General features: G+C 34.5%; 1 long non-coding RNA gene across 4 annotated transcripts in view; it reads right to left on the bottom strand.

Annotated features, from left to right (window-relative positions):
• The window catches only part of LOC102140539 (uncharacterized), a 289,337-nt gene that overhangs the window by 223,342 nt on the left and 47,879 nt on the right, over positions 1–18,116 (bottom strand). For all 4 annotated transcript variants that reach the window (XR_012414516.1, XR_006698672.2, XR_012414518.1 and 1 more), the window contains exon 2: positions 4,772–4,856. This is a non-coding gene — a long non-coding RNA (uncharacterized lncRNA). The remainder of the gene's footprint in view (positions 1–4,771; positions 4,857–18,116) is intronic.

Genomic DNA, 18,116 nt, shown 5'->3' with positions numbered 1-18,116 from the left:
CAAATATCAAGGTTCTAACACCTGCAGTTTTAAATATACAATTATAATAAACTACTTTTTTATTGAGCAAACATAAACATACACTGATGTCTGTTTTCCACTGCTTTCTGTATCCCATTGCCTAAAAAACCCTGTATTTTTTATAGAAATAAATATTTATAGCTCTTGTGTTATGAGCCTAATGCCCAAAATATTTAAATATTATATGACTGAAAATATCTTTGTCAGTTTCATAACAAAATTAGAGCTGAGCTAAATATATTATTTTATATTCTCAGTATAAGAGTTTTTCTTAGTATTCTGTAGTTATTGAGCTGAAATTCTCTTGCATCTAATGTTGCTTATAGAAAATATTGTGTCAGTATAACTATCCTATTTTTATGTATTTCTCTCAGTCCGTTTTCTTTTTTTTTTTTTTTCCCTTCTTTCACTACCACCTTTTGGAATTTTATACTTTTTCCCTAATGCTCAGAAATCCCAATGCCATGTGTATAAATAGATGTTGCTGTTAAAGTTTCTGATTCAGATATCAGTGTACTCTAATATTGAAAAATCACAATTTAACAGTCCTAAATTTTCCATATTTTACATCCCACACAATCTCTCTTCACTTTATTCTGGAAATTATTTCATACAATTTGGGGATTTCTCCCTTTATTCCCTATGCTTACTTATTTTTATATTATAAATTATTTTTGTTATATTTTGGTAGATATTCTTGAACCTCCATTCACTAGTTCAGTGATTTTTCCTATAAACTCTCCATTTTGCTATTCAGAGGACTGATTATTTTAAAATAAAATTTCCATTTTTAAATCTACCTGTTATAACAACTTTTTGTTTTGTAGGTGTATTTCACCTAACTTTCTGCAAATATACATTATTTTTATTTTAACATACCACTTCAACTCTCTTTCCATTCATTTGTCCCTGACTTTCACCTCCCTTGGGACTGATGTCTTTATATTCCTCCCACCTTTGATGACAATTCTCTGCTTTGTCCTGAACTTTGCTTTTCTTTTTTGATCTGATGTCTTCTTGTTTTAGACTGGCAAAGATTTCTTCATGGTTTTTGATCTATTAAGATTCTGACCTTTATTAGAACACTTCCGTGTATGAACTTCAAGATATTTTCTTTCATAAATAAAATCTATCAGCCTCAAATCATACAATAAATAGTGTACTATTTCTTTTTCAAAATAATAAAACACATTAATTATGAAATTATTTCTACAAGATAGTCCTCCTTTCATAGAACTATAGAAGTAATTACAGTGATAAGGACATCTCAATTATGTATTCATACTTTGCATCTAACCTTGGAACTGAAAATAAATATTTATTTTAGATAAATTTAAACTAAAGTTATTTATAAAACTTACTGTGGAATGTAATTAATTTATCTTTTTTTTTTCCCCCAAGTTTTGAGAGCTCTTTAGAGAACTTCAGTAACCCACTTTTGGCTATTTATATAATAACATAGTGTTAAAGCTTATTGTTTTGAAAAAAAAAAAAATGTTAGTTTTAGAAGTGATGCTCCAAAATTGAATTAATATATACCCAACTGATGGCTTTGAAGTAAAATCCATTTAATGTGTCTCAAATTTAAATATCTTTCTTGGTAAGTGGATTATGTACCTCATCACTTAGTACCCAACCATCAATTTTGCTTTCATCTTTGAACAGTAATGTCATCTATGACATATAAGCAAGCTTGCATTTGGTTAGTAAGTTGGATAAGAGTCATCTATATTCACTGTCAAAAGCAGCAGCAGAACTCTTGCATCTATGGAAATAAATTCACTTCCAGTATGAAACTATAAATCTCTTCAAAATGGGCTTTTACGAAAAGAATAAGAGAGCAACTCTGCATCACATTGCTATATTAACTATGGAAGTAGTAGCAATTGGTCCAACTCCACATGGTAATGTAACACCTTGGAGCAGTCCATATGAATTTTAACCACTTATATAACCAAACTAGACACTGATACCCTGACAGGAAAGACGGAGGAGAGCAGAAAGGTAATTAAAGTATTCGTTTTAGGAAATCATTTAAAAATCAATGATAAATAATGATATTTCTAAATATTGTGTGTGTGTGTGTGTGTGTGTGTGTGTGTGTGTATTAAATACTTCAAGTAGGATGACACGGTAAATAATAGTTGAACTCAAACTTAAATATTTATTCAAGTAATAATATCCAGGGGCATTGCAAACAAAGGCATTAACCTGAACTTATAACTGGAATTACAGAGAGAACCACACAGGATTTCAGTAGAAGTGACTTTGGATTTTGTACCATAAATGACCTGTTCAATGACATATGTGAGTTGATTCATTTTGTGTGTCCTTCAAACTCAATTTAAAATCTCTACAACATGCACACACATATACCGATATGATACCCAGACATTTTTTCCTCCTTTAGCTTTTTTATGGATAATATAATCCTCCACACTACAAAACTAAAAAAAGAGTTCAGGAAAGAATGTAATGATATTTTGTTATATAGAGGGAATAAAGGTAGATGGAGAAATGTAGAATATAGGACACCCAATTAGGATGATCATCTGAATGTGTAGTATCAATTTATTAATTGACTTATGCATTAACTTAATGGGGTTTGAGGTAACTGTTTTCTTATATAGAGATAAGAAAAAAATAGAATTTTGACAATATGGACCAGTTCGAGAGTGTGATTTTAAATACTGGAATAAAAAGAGACATTTTTTTGTAATTCAGTTGACTAGTTAATAGTCAACAGATTATTAAAGTAAATTTGATTGAAAAATAATTTGATTGAGTAAAAATAAGGTAAAATTCAGGAAGTTAATGGGACTACCAGCAATGTTGTATTGTGTACCATACCCGAGATGATTGCTAAACCATGAAAAGGAAATAAAATATTATGGAAACATTAAACAGTTTTTGGATGTGAAAGACATGCCAAAGAATGTAATTGGGATTTATTGAGAAAGACATGAAAAAACATTGGAACTATGAAAATGAAAACATACTTTTTGCCTTAAAAGAATTCACAGTTTGGCCGGGCACCGTGACTCACACCTATAATCCTAGCACTTTGGAAGACCGAAGCAGGCGGATCATGAGGTCAGAAGATCAAGACCATCCTGCATGCCGGGCGCGGTGGCTCAAGCCTGTAATCCCAGCACTTTGGGAGGCCGAGACGGGCGGATCACGAGGTCAGGAGATCGAGACCATCCTGGCTAACACGGTGAAACCCCGTCTCTACTAAAAAATACAAAAAACTAGCCGGGCGAGGTGGCGGGCGCCTGTAATCCCAGTTACTTGGGAGGCTGAGGCAGGAGAATGGCGTAAAACCCGGGAGGCGGAGCTTGCAGTGAGCTGAGATCCGGCCACTGCACTCCAGCCTGGGCGGCAGAGCGAGACTCCGTCTCAAAAAAAAAAAAAAAAAAAAAAAAAAAAAAAAAAAAAAAAAAAAAAAAAAGACCATCCTGCCTAACACGGTGTAACCATGTTTCTACTAAAAATACAAAAAAAAAAAAAAAAAAAAAAAAAAAAAATAGCCGGTTGTGGTGGTGGGCGCCTGTAGTTCCAGCTACTTGGGAGGCTGAAGCGGGAGATTGGCGTGAACCCGGGAGGCGGAGCTTGCAGTGAGCCCAGATTGTGCCACTGCACCCCAGCCTGGGCGACAGCGCAAGACTCCATGTCAAACAAACAAACAAACAAAAAAGAACTCACAGTTCAGTGAGGAAGATAAGCGATTAAAGTATTTTGTAATTACTATGCCATATAATAAGCTCCAAGATGGACACTTGGATTGAATCATGATGGTTCAGAGGAAAATTTAGATTGTCAAACGAAGGATGTCTTTCCAAAGACCTGAGCGCATTCACAGATGTATAGGAGTTCTCCTAATGAAGACTTGGTGAGAGTGCAGAGTGTTCCTGAACAAATGAGAAAGCTTCTAGCCAGGTACAGAGGTTTACAATAGCGTTTGACATCCAAGTAACAGTCAATAGGGGCGTTGCACAGAAAAGGCAAAAGATGTGCTACCATGAACCTGGTCATAAATAATTTTTTTGTGCAGGTCAAAATAATTTGAAATATATCATAAAAGGCTTGGGATATTAAGGTAGATAACATAATCAATTTTTATCAAATTTTCTATAGAAAAACACTGCTTTACTAGTGGCTCTCATATCAAGTTCTTGTTCAGGTTTTACCTTTTCACTAAGTCCAACTCTGACCACTTCAATTAAAATTTTACCCAACAAGACCTCTGCCTTTCAAATACCCCTTAATTTGCTCTATTTATTTACAGCATATGTACCCTCTCAGCAGACATTTATATGCATATTTATTGTCCAGTATACTAACACATAGAATAGTAATTGTTTTTCATAGTAAGCCTGCTCATTCAATATTTGTCGAATTGAAGTATTTCAACAGAGAGGATGAGAAGCTAAGTAGTCATAGTGGCGAGACTAAATGTAAATTAATCTAAGGAATAAGGAACACTTTGTTCAATGGGGAAATAGTAAACATAACTGAACTTTTAAAAAATCTGATTACTCTTTCACTATATACAGAAAAAAAATCACATTTAAGGTGGTAGTGACAATCTTTCACAGAGTACAAAATGCAATACAATTTGAGCATGTTTAGCTGGAAGATGTTATATATTTTTTCGAAAACTTAGTAGGACATGGTTGGAAAGTCTATTTCAGCCAAATCACTAGCTATTTTGCCCAACTTTGCCTATTATATAAGAAAAAAGTGTTACCTTGCTTTGGGAACTCAAGGTGGGAGGATCGCTTCAGGACAAGAGTTTTAAACCAACCTAGGCACCACAGGGAGAGATCCTATACCTACAAAAAAAAAAAAAAAAAAAAAAAATGTGTTAAATTATCCAGGCTTGGTGGCCTGTGCTTGTAGTCATAGCTACTCTGGAGGTTGAGGTGGGAGGATCACTTGAGCCCCAAAGTTAGAGGTTAAAGAAAGCTATGATTGTGCCACTGCACTTCAGCCTGTGCAACAGAGTCTCGAACTAAAACAAACAAACAAACAAACAAACAAACAAACAAACAAAAACTAAAAAAAAAGGAGGTAACCAAATGTGCGATTTTAGGGAATAAATATTTGCTTAGGAAATATGAGGGCTTAGATTATGTTTGTGCATATATGTATCTATGTGAGTATGTCTGAATGTGTGTTAGACTGTGTGCATGCATGCTTGCATAACTACATAGAAGGGCTACACAAATAATGACAAATAACAGATTTGCAAAAAATAGAATGAGAAAGTATCATGATTATATTTATATGAAATATCCAAGCATATACTAAAGATATAATTTTGACCTCATCACAAACAGGTAAAAGTGAAATTTGAAGGGAGTAAGAGATGTTAAAACTGGATAAGGTTGGTCGTGGTGACTCACGCCTGTAATCCCAGCACTTTGGGAGGCCAAGGTGGGCAGATCACGAGGTCAGGAGTTTGAGATCATTCTGGCTAACACGGTGAAACCCCATTTCTACTAAAAATACAAAAAATTAGCTGGGCGTGGTGGTGGGTGCCTGTAGTCCCTGCTACTTGGGAGACTGAGGCAGGAGAAAGGTGTGAACCCAGGAGGCAGAGCTTGTAGTGAGCTGAGATCACGCCACTGCCCTCCGGCCTGGGCTACAGAGCAAGACTCCTTCTCAAACAAAAACAATAACAAAACAAAACAAAAACAAAAAAACTACATAATTGGTAGAAAAACAACATGCTATATACTTAAAAAATATACATATATATTTCAGGAGATTTCTAGCAATTCAGGCCTGAAAAGAACGCTTTTATTATTGTTGGCAACTTAGTATACGCACAATAAAGTATGAGTTTAAAATTGTAAACCTAATGCCATATAATGGATAAGACTAAGACTGTAGGGAACAAAATGACAGCTAAAAAATAACAATGGTGCAATATTCTGTATTCTCAAGAAACATAATTTAATAGAATGTAAATTAAAGCTAAGTAATAGTTTTAAAATTAGCATATTACTATAGAAATCAGCACATTGTACATTTAGCTACCATAGAGAGGGGACACCTATTTTATAACAGGCCTAGCCATACTAGATTAATGTAAACAATGCCTCTAAGGTGTTAAGTCTAAGTAAGTAACCTGTAAGTGTAAGACAAGATCCATTTCTCAGAAACTTCATAGACTTCAAACGAACCTGCAATATAATTTTCCTATAGTTGTCGCTTCTCGTCAGTAGATTCTTATTAGTCATGTAAACTTTGTATAGTGTTCTAGAGGCCAGAACAAAATTCAGTAGTATAATTTTAAAGACATATTCAATACATTTTTCTCCATTAGTCCAATTATGATTAATACAATCTTTTTATTTGTTATTTATTAGTTTCTTCAGGAATCAGATCTATCTTGCAAATTTTCTAATTATTTGCCATCTTGTTTGCACAATGGGTAATAATTAATCAAATTCAATATAAATAAATAACATCTATAACTCTAAACCATATATGCAAAATTAGAAAAATTAGGGCTCATCTTACAGATTTTTAAATTTAGGTAATATTTTGGTAAGGTCCAAATGATTTTAGAAGTTACACTAGAATACGAGTCCCCTCCTCCGTAGAACAAAATAAAACTCCGCACTCATTGTGAAAGAATGACTTGTCTATTTAGATACCTTATAAAGCACTGTGAATCCACTCAATTAAGTTACTTTATTTCTGATGTCATATGCTCATAGTTTTGTGAGGTAGTTTGCATTATATTTTGAGTATTAAATATTGAAACAAGAAACTTAGAGAATATTTTTTACAATTTATTCCATCTACTTTCAGTGTTTCAGTTTTTCTTGTTGTAAACCTATAATAAAGTGAGAGATATAAAAATAGTGAGAAACGCATAAGACAAAGGCAAACAACTTCAATATATAATGATTAGCAGGAACACTAGCCCTCTTGAAATATAACATGGAGAAAACAAGCAAGAAAATATTTTAATAACGATGGCATTCAATATCTGGGCCTTATCAAAGTACACCACTGCATACTTTGATATTATTGCGCCCATGAATTCTAAAATGGATATTTTACTTTTATTCAATTGACCAATGAAAATGTAAATGCTTGCAATAATAAGAAATCTTGAAGAGAAAATAAACCTATAAAATTAGAATCATCTTTAAAAGAAATTATCTTGGAAGTAGTTTATTGTTCTGCTAATCTAATTAATACCATTTAAAAAATGTCATGAATACTGTTAACAACATTCTCTACTGAAGAAAATTTTTTTAAATATATTAGAAAAATCTCTTTACATTGAATTTAGCAAGTTCATGCCTAATGCCATATGTGCACCATTCTGTGCTGATGGCATTGAAGTCATCTATTCCCAATTTCCAAACACAGACTGTATATTGTGGACTTTTGTTGAATTTCACCCACCCCCCAGCCCCCAAGCATCTGTCAGTTCTTTCTTTCTAATGACATGCTATTTTCTTTTAAATAATCATCCACCTCATTCCAATTTTTATGTTGTTGGGAAAGTAAGTCCTGCCACCTTCAAGAAGCCAAGAAAGACAAAATAGTCTGATATTTTATTCCAAACTCCGTGAAAAGCATTGTGAAAGAATATTTCAAGAAGTAAAGAAACAGTACTTTATTACTTTTAATATAGTGTACATTCAGACTGTTAGTGTTATAAGGGGTTTTGGCTTCTATGTGCAAAGCCCTCTGGAATTTCCACAATTCATAACCTTTCTCGATCCTGTTACCTGGCCTCCCATTAATTCATTTAAAATTCAGTTTTACCTTATTGATTTTCTGCAGATGGCTACCAATTAACCTCAATTCTCTATTAACTAGGGTGGTCAGGCTATGCTATGATAAAATATAGTACAAAATTTCAGACACTTTTTTGTCTGGCTCATTATGCTTTCAAGGCAGAGCAGGGCTTCTGCTCATGACAGAAGATAATAAGCTAATGCAGACTCTACCTTCTGAAAATGCCACCATTTCAACAGCAGGCTTCAGGGGTTGTCCCAGTGAGGCAAGAATTCTCCTACAATGAAATACTTCAGGAAACGTTATGTGTCACTCAAAGCCCATAGGCTAGAACTGTACTCCAAAGCCCTGCTTAACTCAAAGGGGCTAGACATTGTACTCTCAAGTGCCTGAAAGGAGAGAGGAACCAGACACTGGGCTCTGGAAGTTACCACCACATCACACATTCATAAATACAAAACAATTTACCTGTACTAAATAATGATTATAATGAAGACTCAGCAAATATGGCCTATATGTTTGTCAACTCTTCAGTCTCACGTGTAAAACCTAGAACTTGTACCAAGTTTATTTACTAAATTTTTAAATAGCATAAAGAGTAATACATTCTACCTGAAAAAATGAAACTCAATTCCTTTTGGAATACCACCTCCTTCCAAGTCTCTTGCTTGAGAATAAATCTGTTTGACTTTACACTGCATCTATAAGACTGCTGAGAAACAGAGCCCAAGTAGCAGCATCCACTATTATTGGCCCTATGGTCATTATTTCCACGTAGGTTTTTTGGCCATAGTATAATTGAAGTGATTTGAATTAAAGGTTATCTGGGGTCAGTCATCGATGTCTCTAGTATGAAAATGTATAGACAACCTGTCAAATTCTACTTACATGTGATAGCAATATCAAAACCAAAAACTAAGTGGGTGCCAGATTGACCCAAATAAGAGTAATAAAGAGATATATTCTTAAAACTATGACTTCAGTTAATCTCAAAGATATAGAGCACACTGAGTAACTAGATGCCAATATCTTGGCTGTTAGTATGGAAACTGAACATTAGAAAATGAAAATATCCTATGCACTTCAGAGATTGGTGAACACTGACCCTAAACTGAAGTTATCTCATAGGAAAGATGTCATTCTGGTCTTCTGGTCAGGGGTTACTCTGGTCTTATGGTCAAAGGACAGTCTTTTGGCTGTTGTTTGATCAATGAGATTATTGATTTGAGTTTACACATTGAAATTTAGACTTAGTGTGTAATTTCAACAGATAGCATAGAACAAAAAGAAATTCTAGAATTGACTCCTGGAAACTGTATCTTTAAAAAAGAAACTATTATTGTAGGAAGGCAAGCAGACACCCTAGCCTGCATGACATTCTAAAAATACAGATAAAAAGAAAATTACACCTTCAAGGAGAATCACAGAGATAAAAACCGCCCTCAATGATTTGAAAATATATTATAGTCAGTCTTATAATATCCACTTTTAACTCGCCTGCTTGTAAACATAGGTTAATATTAGATAATTATAAACAGTTAGTACTTTGATTGATGCCACATCCCATATATGGTATTTTTTCCTTAAAAAATCATGATCTTCTACCCTCCTGTGTAGCTGTTGATTTCTTAATATTTTTTTCTGTCCTAAAAAAACTGCATAAAACAATGAAAGGGAGTCTTTCTCAAGGCTAATTGCCTTCTTCAGCTCTATGCTACAAATCAGTCTGCAAAGCGCTTGTCTATCTCACTATCCTAGGGGACATCACACTGATCCAGCCTACTGATATCAACAAGCTAATGAGTACTGGGGAGCAGGAAGTAGCAGTCACTCAAGATGATTTGTTGAGACAGGTCTATGCTATGAGATGAGAGATAATGTCCCCCAAAATACAGCGGCTCTATCCTTAGTGAAGCTTCTGCTGGCCCATGCTTTGGAGGCATACCAATGTACCTCCTGCAAAATAAAAGCCACATTATCCTGCCCTGCACTCACTGCTTCTAAGAAACATGTAAAATGTTATTTAAGCTTCGTCCAATACTGTGAAAATGCATAACAAATTTGGTTATGCTACTCTGACTCCTTCAACCGGCTCAAAATTTTAAATAAACCTCAAAGCAAAGAGGTTTTCTTCTGGCTCATTCAAGCTTCAGTGAAACTAATAACTTGGCCATCATGTGTAAGTAGTTCTGATGATTTCCAAAGTGTGTGTAACAGATTGTAACATTCAATGGAGAGACACAAAGTCATCAACTGCTAACCATAGCAGAGAGCCTTAGGTTTTTGAAACAAAATAATGTATCCATAGCAATTTTAGATGAATTGCATGGACTGAGCAAGTGATAGAAGTTTCACATTGATTCCCCAAAACTGGAAGTGTGACTGTTGTGATAGGAAATGTTAAGTGGGAGCCCCTGAAATTTCCCCATCACTTCTAGCCAAGAAAATTAATTAGAATCAAAAACACCCACTGACTCTATGAGGAATTATAGAGATAAACACCACTATCATACATCTGAAGAATGCAGTAGGAGTGGCCTCACTACATCTGCATTCAACTCACCTTGTCTGTTCTCTGCAGAAACCAGAAAGACATCTGTCATGCCTATGGCAGATGCCAGTGTAGTGTCATATATTTAATCATATCTTTGCCCCAACTGCAGCCACTGTTCTCAATATGGTATGTTTAAACGATAAGATTAACCTGGCCCCTGGGAATTATTGTGTGCCAGTGATTTTATGAAAGCTTTCTTCTCAATCCTCAATGAATAAAAAGATGAAAAGCATGACTTCTTTACATGGGAGGGACAGTGACAATTATACATATTTTGTTTTACTTTATTACTCTTTAAAATCTCCTGTGCTCTATCCATAAAAGAGTCAACAGGGCAGGACAGCACATTGAAACACAGATTTCAGTGCACACAAGTGATGTAAATGTCATCATAAGGCATATGCATACTGGAAGGTTGGAGATAAACCCGGTAAACACTCAGGCTACTTTTTTTTTTTTTTTTTTTTTTTTTGTGAGATGGAATCTTGCTTTGTCACCTAGCCTGGAGTGCAGTGGTGCGATCTTGGCTCACTGCAAGTTCCGCCTCCCAGGTTCACGCCATTCCCCTGTCAGGCTACTTTTATGTTAGAAAAGATTTTAAAGGTCTAATGATTTGCAGCATTATGAACATCTGCTATGAGCTGAGGAACACATTGTTGCATTTCATACCTCCTCCACTAACAAAATGTAAATATGCTCAGTTGTGTAAGTAAGTTTAAGGACAAAATATGGAGTATTTAGGGAAACCGCTTTACTACCAATGACATATTTTAAGGCTGCCAGTTTTATATGTATCCCAGAGCCTAAGTGATCTGCATTAAGGGTGACACGGAAAGTGCTCTGCCACTGGGCCATATGATTCACTGAATACGATGAGTGAGAAGTAACAGCGATGTGGAAAGATGTGGCCAGAATGTCTACCAAGACAAATTGGAGGTTGAGAAAACCCCCTTATGATTCTGCAGCAACCAGTTCCAAGAAATTCACTCTGTTTGGGGAACAAAGAAAAAGAAAATGCTGGCTTCTTGTCGAGCCTTGGTAGAGACAAAATATCCACAAACAGTTCTTATGTGGCTACACAACTTAAGTTGCCTAAGTCAAATGGTGAGGCTTATGTAGCTGCAAACCATTTTATGATGAACGTATTTCCTTGATGATGCCCCTGCGCAGGCCCAGAAGAGACAAGAAACTACATGAACATGCGCTTCATACATACAGAGCATCTACCTCTTTTGTAGAACTGCATCTGTCCCAGTCCACACTTACGGACTCAAAGCATTTTCCAGAAAAGAAAAAACAAAAAACAAAACAAAACAAAACGTGGGCCTTAGATGGTACAAGTTTAAAGTGAGCTGTTGAGACTTTTGGTTTCCACTTGGTATATACAGATATGGAAAAAGCATTGACTTCTCACCCGCATGCTACCAAACTTCAAACACCAAGCACCAGCGGAACATTCCTGAGAGAATGAACACACTGTGGAGAGATATCCTCTTAGGCACGGTGCATAGAGAAAATCTAACAATAGACCAAAAATAAGCTCAAATACAAATCCTTCTGAACCCCCCCTCTAAAACCTAGCATGAGAAAAGATGTGCGAAATTTCAGACAAAATCTACTTACCTCAGTATGTACTGTCCTAAAAAAGACAACAAATTGCAAGATATATGAAAAAGTGAGATAAAAATAAACAGTAAAACAAAAACACGTTGCTAATAGACAAAGCAATCAACAGCACCAAACAAAAAGAAAAGCCCAGATGTTGTAGAAGTTAAGATGATGAAGAATATTTTGTTAAGGGCTCTAGTGAAAAAGGTGGACAGCATAAAAAGGAAAATGGGTAATGGCGGCAGAGAAGTGAGAGGTACAAGGAAAGTCAAATGGAAATGCTAAAAGTGAAAACTCAACTGACAGAAATAATTACTTCAATGAGTTCAGCAAGGAAATAATCTGTGAACTTGGAATAAGTTGGTAAAAAATAAATCTGAAGCACAAATAGAAAAAAAAAAAAAAAAAAGAACAGGGCATTCATGAGCTGGGTGGTGGGTGGGACTTAGAAGTGGGGATCAAATGATGTAATATACACACAACAGGAATTCCAGAAGAGAGAGAGAAAAAAAATCAATATTTGAAGAAAGGAAATACAAATTTTCTAAAATTAATGGCAGACACAATTCACAAAGCTCACAGAATGTCAACTGACATAAAGGCAGAGATGTGTACACACACAAAAATATATATCATATTGAAAATTCCAATAAGCAAAGAAAAATGAAAAAAAATTAAGGCAACTAGAGCAAAAGAAAACATTATAATACAGATAGGAACTGAGGAAATACATACATCAGAAATTTATTTCTTTTCATCAGAAATATGTAGATAATGAAGCAAGGTCTTTAATTGGTGTATTGTTTAAAATCCACAAATGTAGATATCTGTACCTAGCAAAATAAGTTTCAAACATAAGGAAGATGTAACAACTTTCTCAGAAAATTAAGCATTAAAATAATTCATTCTACCAGAGCCACAGTACATAAATTTTAAAGAATTTTTTCAAATACGAAGAATATAATGCCAGACAGAAATTTTGGATATATACATAACAAGAAAGAGTGCTAGAAATGGAATGAATGAAAGTAAAAATAAAGTTTTTTTTAAATTGTTAATGGCTCTAAAAGACTACTGTTCAAAGGAAACAAATTGTAGATATGCCTTGCGTGTTTTTTAGCATATGTAGGTATAAACAGCACAATAGTCCAACAATAGTTCAAAGAATGAAAGCGAGAAATTGGGAATGTTTTTTGTATAGCTTTTCTACACATAAAGCAGTATACTATTATTTAATAATAAAATCTGTTTAAGTAAAAGTGTACATTGCAAATGTTAGGGCAACAATAAACCATTACAAAGGAGGTATAAGTAATAAATAAATAAAGAGGATAAAATAGCGTATTTAGCCTGCAATAAAGTAGAAAAATGGCAGACAATCAAATGAAACAGACACAAATCAGCTAGTAAGGTTTGGAATTTAATCCAACCATATAAATGATCACATGTAACATAGATTGTCTAAACCCTCAAATTTAAAGGCACATGTTGTCTGGATATAAAACATAACCTAACAATAAACAAACAATATACTCTCTTCAAAAATGCACTTAAAATGTGTACATAAAGTAAATGGATGTCAAAGATACACATTGCAAGCACTTATCCAAAAGAACCTTGAGTAGTTATAGTAACACAGTGTATATTGAGAGCAAGCAATATTGCCAGAAAAATAATCACTAAATTGCATTATGATGAAGGGGTCAATTGTCCATGAGAACACAAAATCCTGAATGTGTATACATCTGCCATAAGAGTGTCAAAATGCTTGAAGCAAAAATTGATAGAACTGAAAGGACAAACAGAACATATACAATTAGTAGGATATAGAAAACCTGAATAATGCTATAAACCACCTTGTTCTTAAATACGTTATATTAATAAAACATTCTATCCAGAACTAGATGCTTTTAAAGTAGACTTGTGCATTCACACAGATAGTTCATATTAAGAGCCGCAATAAAAAATAAAAAAAATGAAAAGTCAAGAAATAATGAAATACACTCTTTGAATAACTGCCAATGAATGAAGCAGACAAAAATGTATGTGTACATAGAGATTATATATACATATTTATATTTATATATTATATATATTTATTTATTTATTTATTTATTTCTGAGATGGAGTCTCTCTCTGTCACCCGGGCTGGAGTGCAGTGGCATGATCTTTGCTTACTGCAACCTCCACCTCCTGGGTTCAAGTAATTCTTCTCGTGCTTAGCCTCCCAAGTAGCTGGGATTACAGATGTGTGCCACTTTAATTAAAAAGAATGCCAGTTTTCTTCACACCACCAACTGCAATATGTTAAAAAGGAAAGGTTTATACTTATGTAACATTGTGATTTATGTTGACATAAAAATAATAGCACATGAATTCTTTTTTAAAAAAATAAATATATCTAAAGAAATTAGAGAACAAAGTAAAAGTGGAATACATTTTCTTCATCTCATTTAAAAATTACATCCCTAAGTTAATTACTGTTAATAGAGGGTTGTACATCTATGAATTCTTCCATGAATTAATCTATGCAATATTTAGAAGTGAATGTGGAAGTGAATGGTATGAAATTCAGTATTATGGGCCGGGCGCGGTGGCTCAAGCCTGTAATCCCAGCACTTTGGGAGGCCGAGACGGGCGGATCACGAGGTCAGGAGATCGAGACCATCCTGGCTAACACGGTGAAACCCCGTCTCTACTAAAAAATACAAAAAACTAGCCGGGCGAGGTGGCGGGCGCCTGTAGTCCCAGCTACCCGGGAGGCTGAGGCAGGAGAATGGCGTAAACCCGGGAGGCGGAGCTTGCAGTGAGCTGAGATCTGGCCACTGCACTCCAGCCTGGGCGACAGAGCGAGACTCCGTCTCAAAAAAAAAAAAAAAAAGAAAAAAAAAAAGAAATTCAGTATTATGACTTTTTTCCCACTAATTATATGTATTAGAGAACGTTCCTGGCTAGTACACATATAGCTACACACCTTACCTTTGAAGAGGTGTTTAGTATTCCTTAGGATTAAGGTTCCATGTTTATTATTTAACCACACATCTCTGGATAATGTTTACCAGTTTTCTGTTGTTACCAGTACTACACTGGAGAGATTTAGCTTTACTTCTTTGTGTTCACTTGCAAATATTTTTGTTTGAGACACCACTAGAAGTGGAATTTCTATGTCAAATATTTATTAGGTTAAACACTTTAACATATGTGCCAAATCCCCCCCCCCCAAAAAAAAGTACCATTATATCTTTTTCTAAAAATATATGAATTTCTATATCCCAGATTCTAGTTAACCTGCAAATTATCAGTTTGAAATATAATGTTAGGGAAAGTCTCATGGGCATGTCAGAGAGGTCGGAGTTGTATAGAAAATCACAGGTTTGATATTACTTGTGCCACTATACTATACTAATTCTTAAAAGAGAGAAAAAGCTTGAACATCAGGTAAGTAAACAGTGTACTGACTTTGAACCATTAGTAACATTCAGGCTGAATTTTACCTTTTAAATTCATGTATATTTTTCATATTTTTCAGTGGTGAAGTTGTTTAGAAAATGTGTAAATTATCTCTAGCTGGCTCAATTATGTGAATAAAAAAATCAAATTGTTTTGCTACTACTGAGAAGAATGATATAAATGATCACTAGTCATATATATATATAAAAAACATACATATGAAAATTAGTAAGAAACATTTGTGTACATAGTGTAATTATTCCTTGTAATGTTAATTCACTCATAATGTTATATTGTGTATTGTCCCTTGAAACATTTGTTTTCTCTACATTATATAAAAGAGTACATTAACCTTTTGTTTTAAGCAGGGTTAACTGCAAGCCTGGCTAGAGTTTTTGTGGTCAAATGAGAACCCTCAGTTCTTCCATAAGAATTCATGTTGAATCCCTTGAGCTATACTGAAATTGCCACTTGTGTCGTACAGATATATTGTGTACATAAGAACTGTGCACTGAAACTAGTTTTGCTTCTGAGTGATTGTGGGTGGAAGAGAAATGATGTGCCATCTGCCAGTTTTCTAAGTTTAAAAATGCTGTTCAGATTTACTAAAAAGCCCTTTGCCAAAAACTCTCAGTTAAATAAATGACTTTGAGAAGAAAATCATTAATATTAATTATCAAAAGCATTGTTATGTCTTCACATTAACAGGGAATCCAAATTAGTGGGGAAGTGGAAAAGGCTCAAAATATGTTTTTCTGGGGATATTTCAAAAAGATGGTGGTGTTATGGTCCTAGAATTTGCATGGATGCCATCAGTTGGTACCATATCATTGTCAGTGCACAAACGATACTATCATAATGAAACCGTGAGTGGTCACTGGGATGTGAGGGTACACCAGAGTATTTGAAAGCATTACTGCTGGGCACACTCTGGATGCTGCCACTCGGTTACCCTTCAGTAGCACTCTTTCTGTGCACGTGGTTCATATTTCATGCCTGGGTATGAGCTCAGCCAGCAGCGGCAACCCACCCCCTAATCACTCAAGGCCTTGGCTGTTGTCAGTCTGCCCAAAAAAACACCCAGTCATTTCTAGGTTTTCAGACTCATACACTGGAGAAAAGAAATATAGATATTTCTCAATAATAATGTGGAAGACTGACAGAATAATATATGTGCTATGCGAAATGGAATTCAGAATGCCTGGGTTTCATTATAGACACAGGCCTAGGGAAGAAAATTCAGCAAATCATTTGATACAAATCATTTTTATATAAAAAAAAAACTGTAAATATATGTTTACCCTTGATTGTCATCCTGAAGAGTCTAAGGGAAAAACCTAATCTATTGCAATTCTGAAACCATTTTTGAGAAAAAAAGAAATTAGTTTGAAACCTATTAATTCTATAACAGAAGGCTTATTTATCTAGAGCACAGTCTTACTTCATTTGCAGAAATTGTTTAGTGGATTACATTGAAGAACAAATGATTTTATTTCACTTTTTTATGCAATTGTTTGACACTGGTCTTCAGTAAAGTTTATAGTGACATCACATTTCTTAGATGCTACCAAAGATATTCAAAATGATGAAGAGCCACCAATTTTTGTCACTTTTTATCTGTGTGTATTCTAATATTTCTGTTTCACAAGCTGCCTTTACACACAAAGATATATGTCTAGGGGACTGGCTTTCCTGAATGATGAGGGAGTTTGTGTGTGTGTAGTGAGGTGGTTCTTCTCACATTACAACTGAAGTAGGCAGATAGTAGTTCATAGAGCACACAGCAAGGTCAGGGGAAATCCAGGGCTAAATTATTTGTTGGAAATCTGTTTCTTTGTTTATAGCGATGGAAGCAGAGCTGGCCCTGAAATTCCCCCAATCAACTTGAGCACTTAGTAGAAAATTCTATTATATGTATAAGATGGACTAGATTTTAAACAGCTATTCGCTTTTATTCATTTCACTAGTCATGGCAATAGGAAAATGGAGTTCAATGAACATAAGATGCCAAAGGTTCATTTGATTTTGCATACATGCTAAAATATTCATAATAAAAAGTTTTATGCTTTTTTGTTTTCTTTTGCTTTTATGTGTGTATGTGTGTGTTCCTGAAGCATATGTTCCCAAAATATGTGATGTTCTCACTTGGATAAAGAGAACCAGAGAGCACAATGGGATTATTTTCTAGCAAAAACTTTTTGCCTGCTAGTTCCATTCTAGCCTACAGAATCCAAGGCTCTAGCAAAAAAAAAAAAAAAAAAAAAAAAAAAAAAAAAAACCACAACAAAATGAAAATAATGTAAAGTACAAAGTCCAAAATCTCAGCAGATGCTCTTTCATTTCTCATATTCCCATCTTGCTATGATTTACATTTGAATTAAATTTCTAGTTTTACTGAGTGACATGAAATCTAATTAAATCCTCCCATACCAAAGACTTCTCAATTGTGTTAACACGACAACTTTATGAAATTGAAAACATAAAGATTTATAAAGGATTATACAATTGTGATTAACATGAATATGTTTCAGTTTTAGTGTAAGAATATCTTTACTTTGAAAATATAACGTGAACAACTGAAACATCTTAGAATAACATTTACAAAAATCTAGTATACCATTTTATTAGACTGCAAAATAAATTTAGTAATGAGCAAGGAGACAAGGCACGGTATGAAAATATAAAGCAATTTGATCTTTAAAACTCCTGAGAA

The sequence above is a fragment of the Macaca fascicularis genome, chromosome 6 (assembly GCF_037993035.2).
Source record: "Macaca fascicularis isolate 582-1 chromosome 6, T2T-MFA8v1.1".
Taxonomy (NCBI): Eukaryota; Metazoa; Chordata; class Mammalia; order Primates; family Cercopithecidae; genus Macaca; species Macaca fascicularis.
This window is presented reverse-complemented; position numbering and strand designations above follow the sequence as displayed.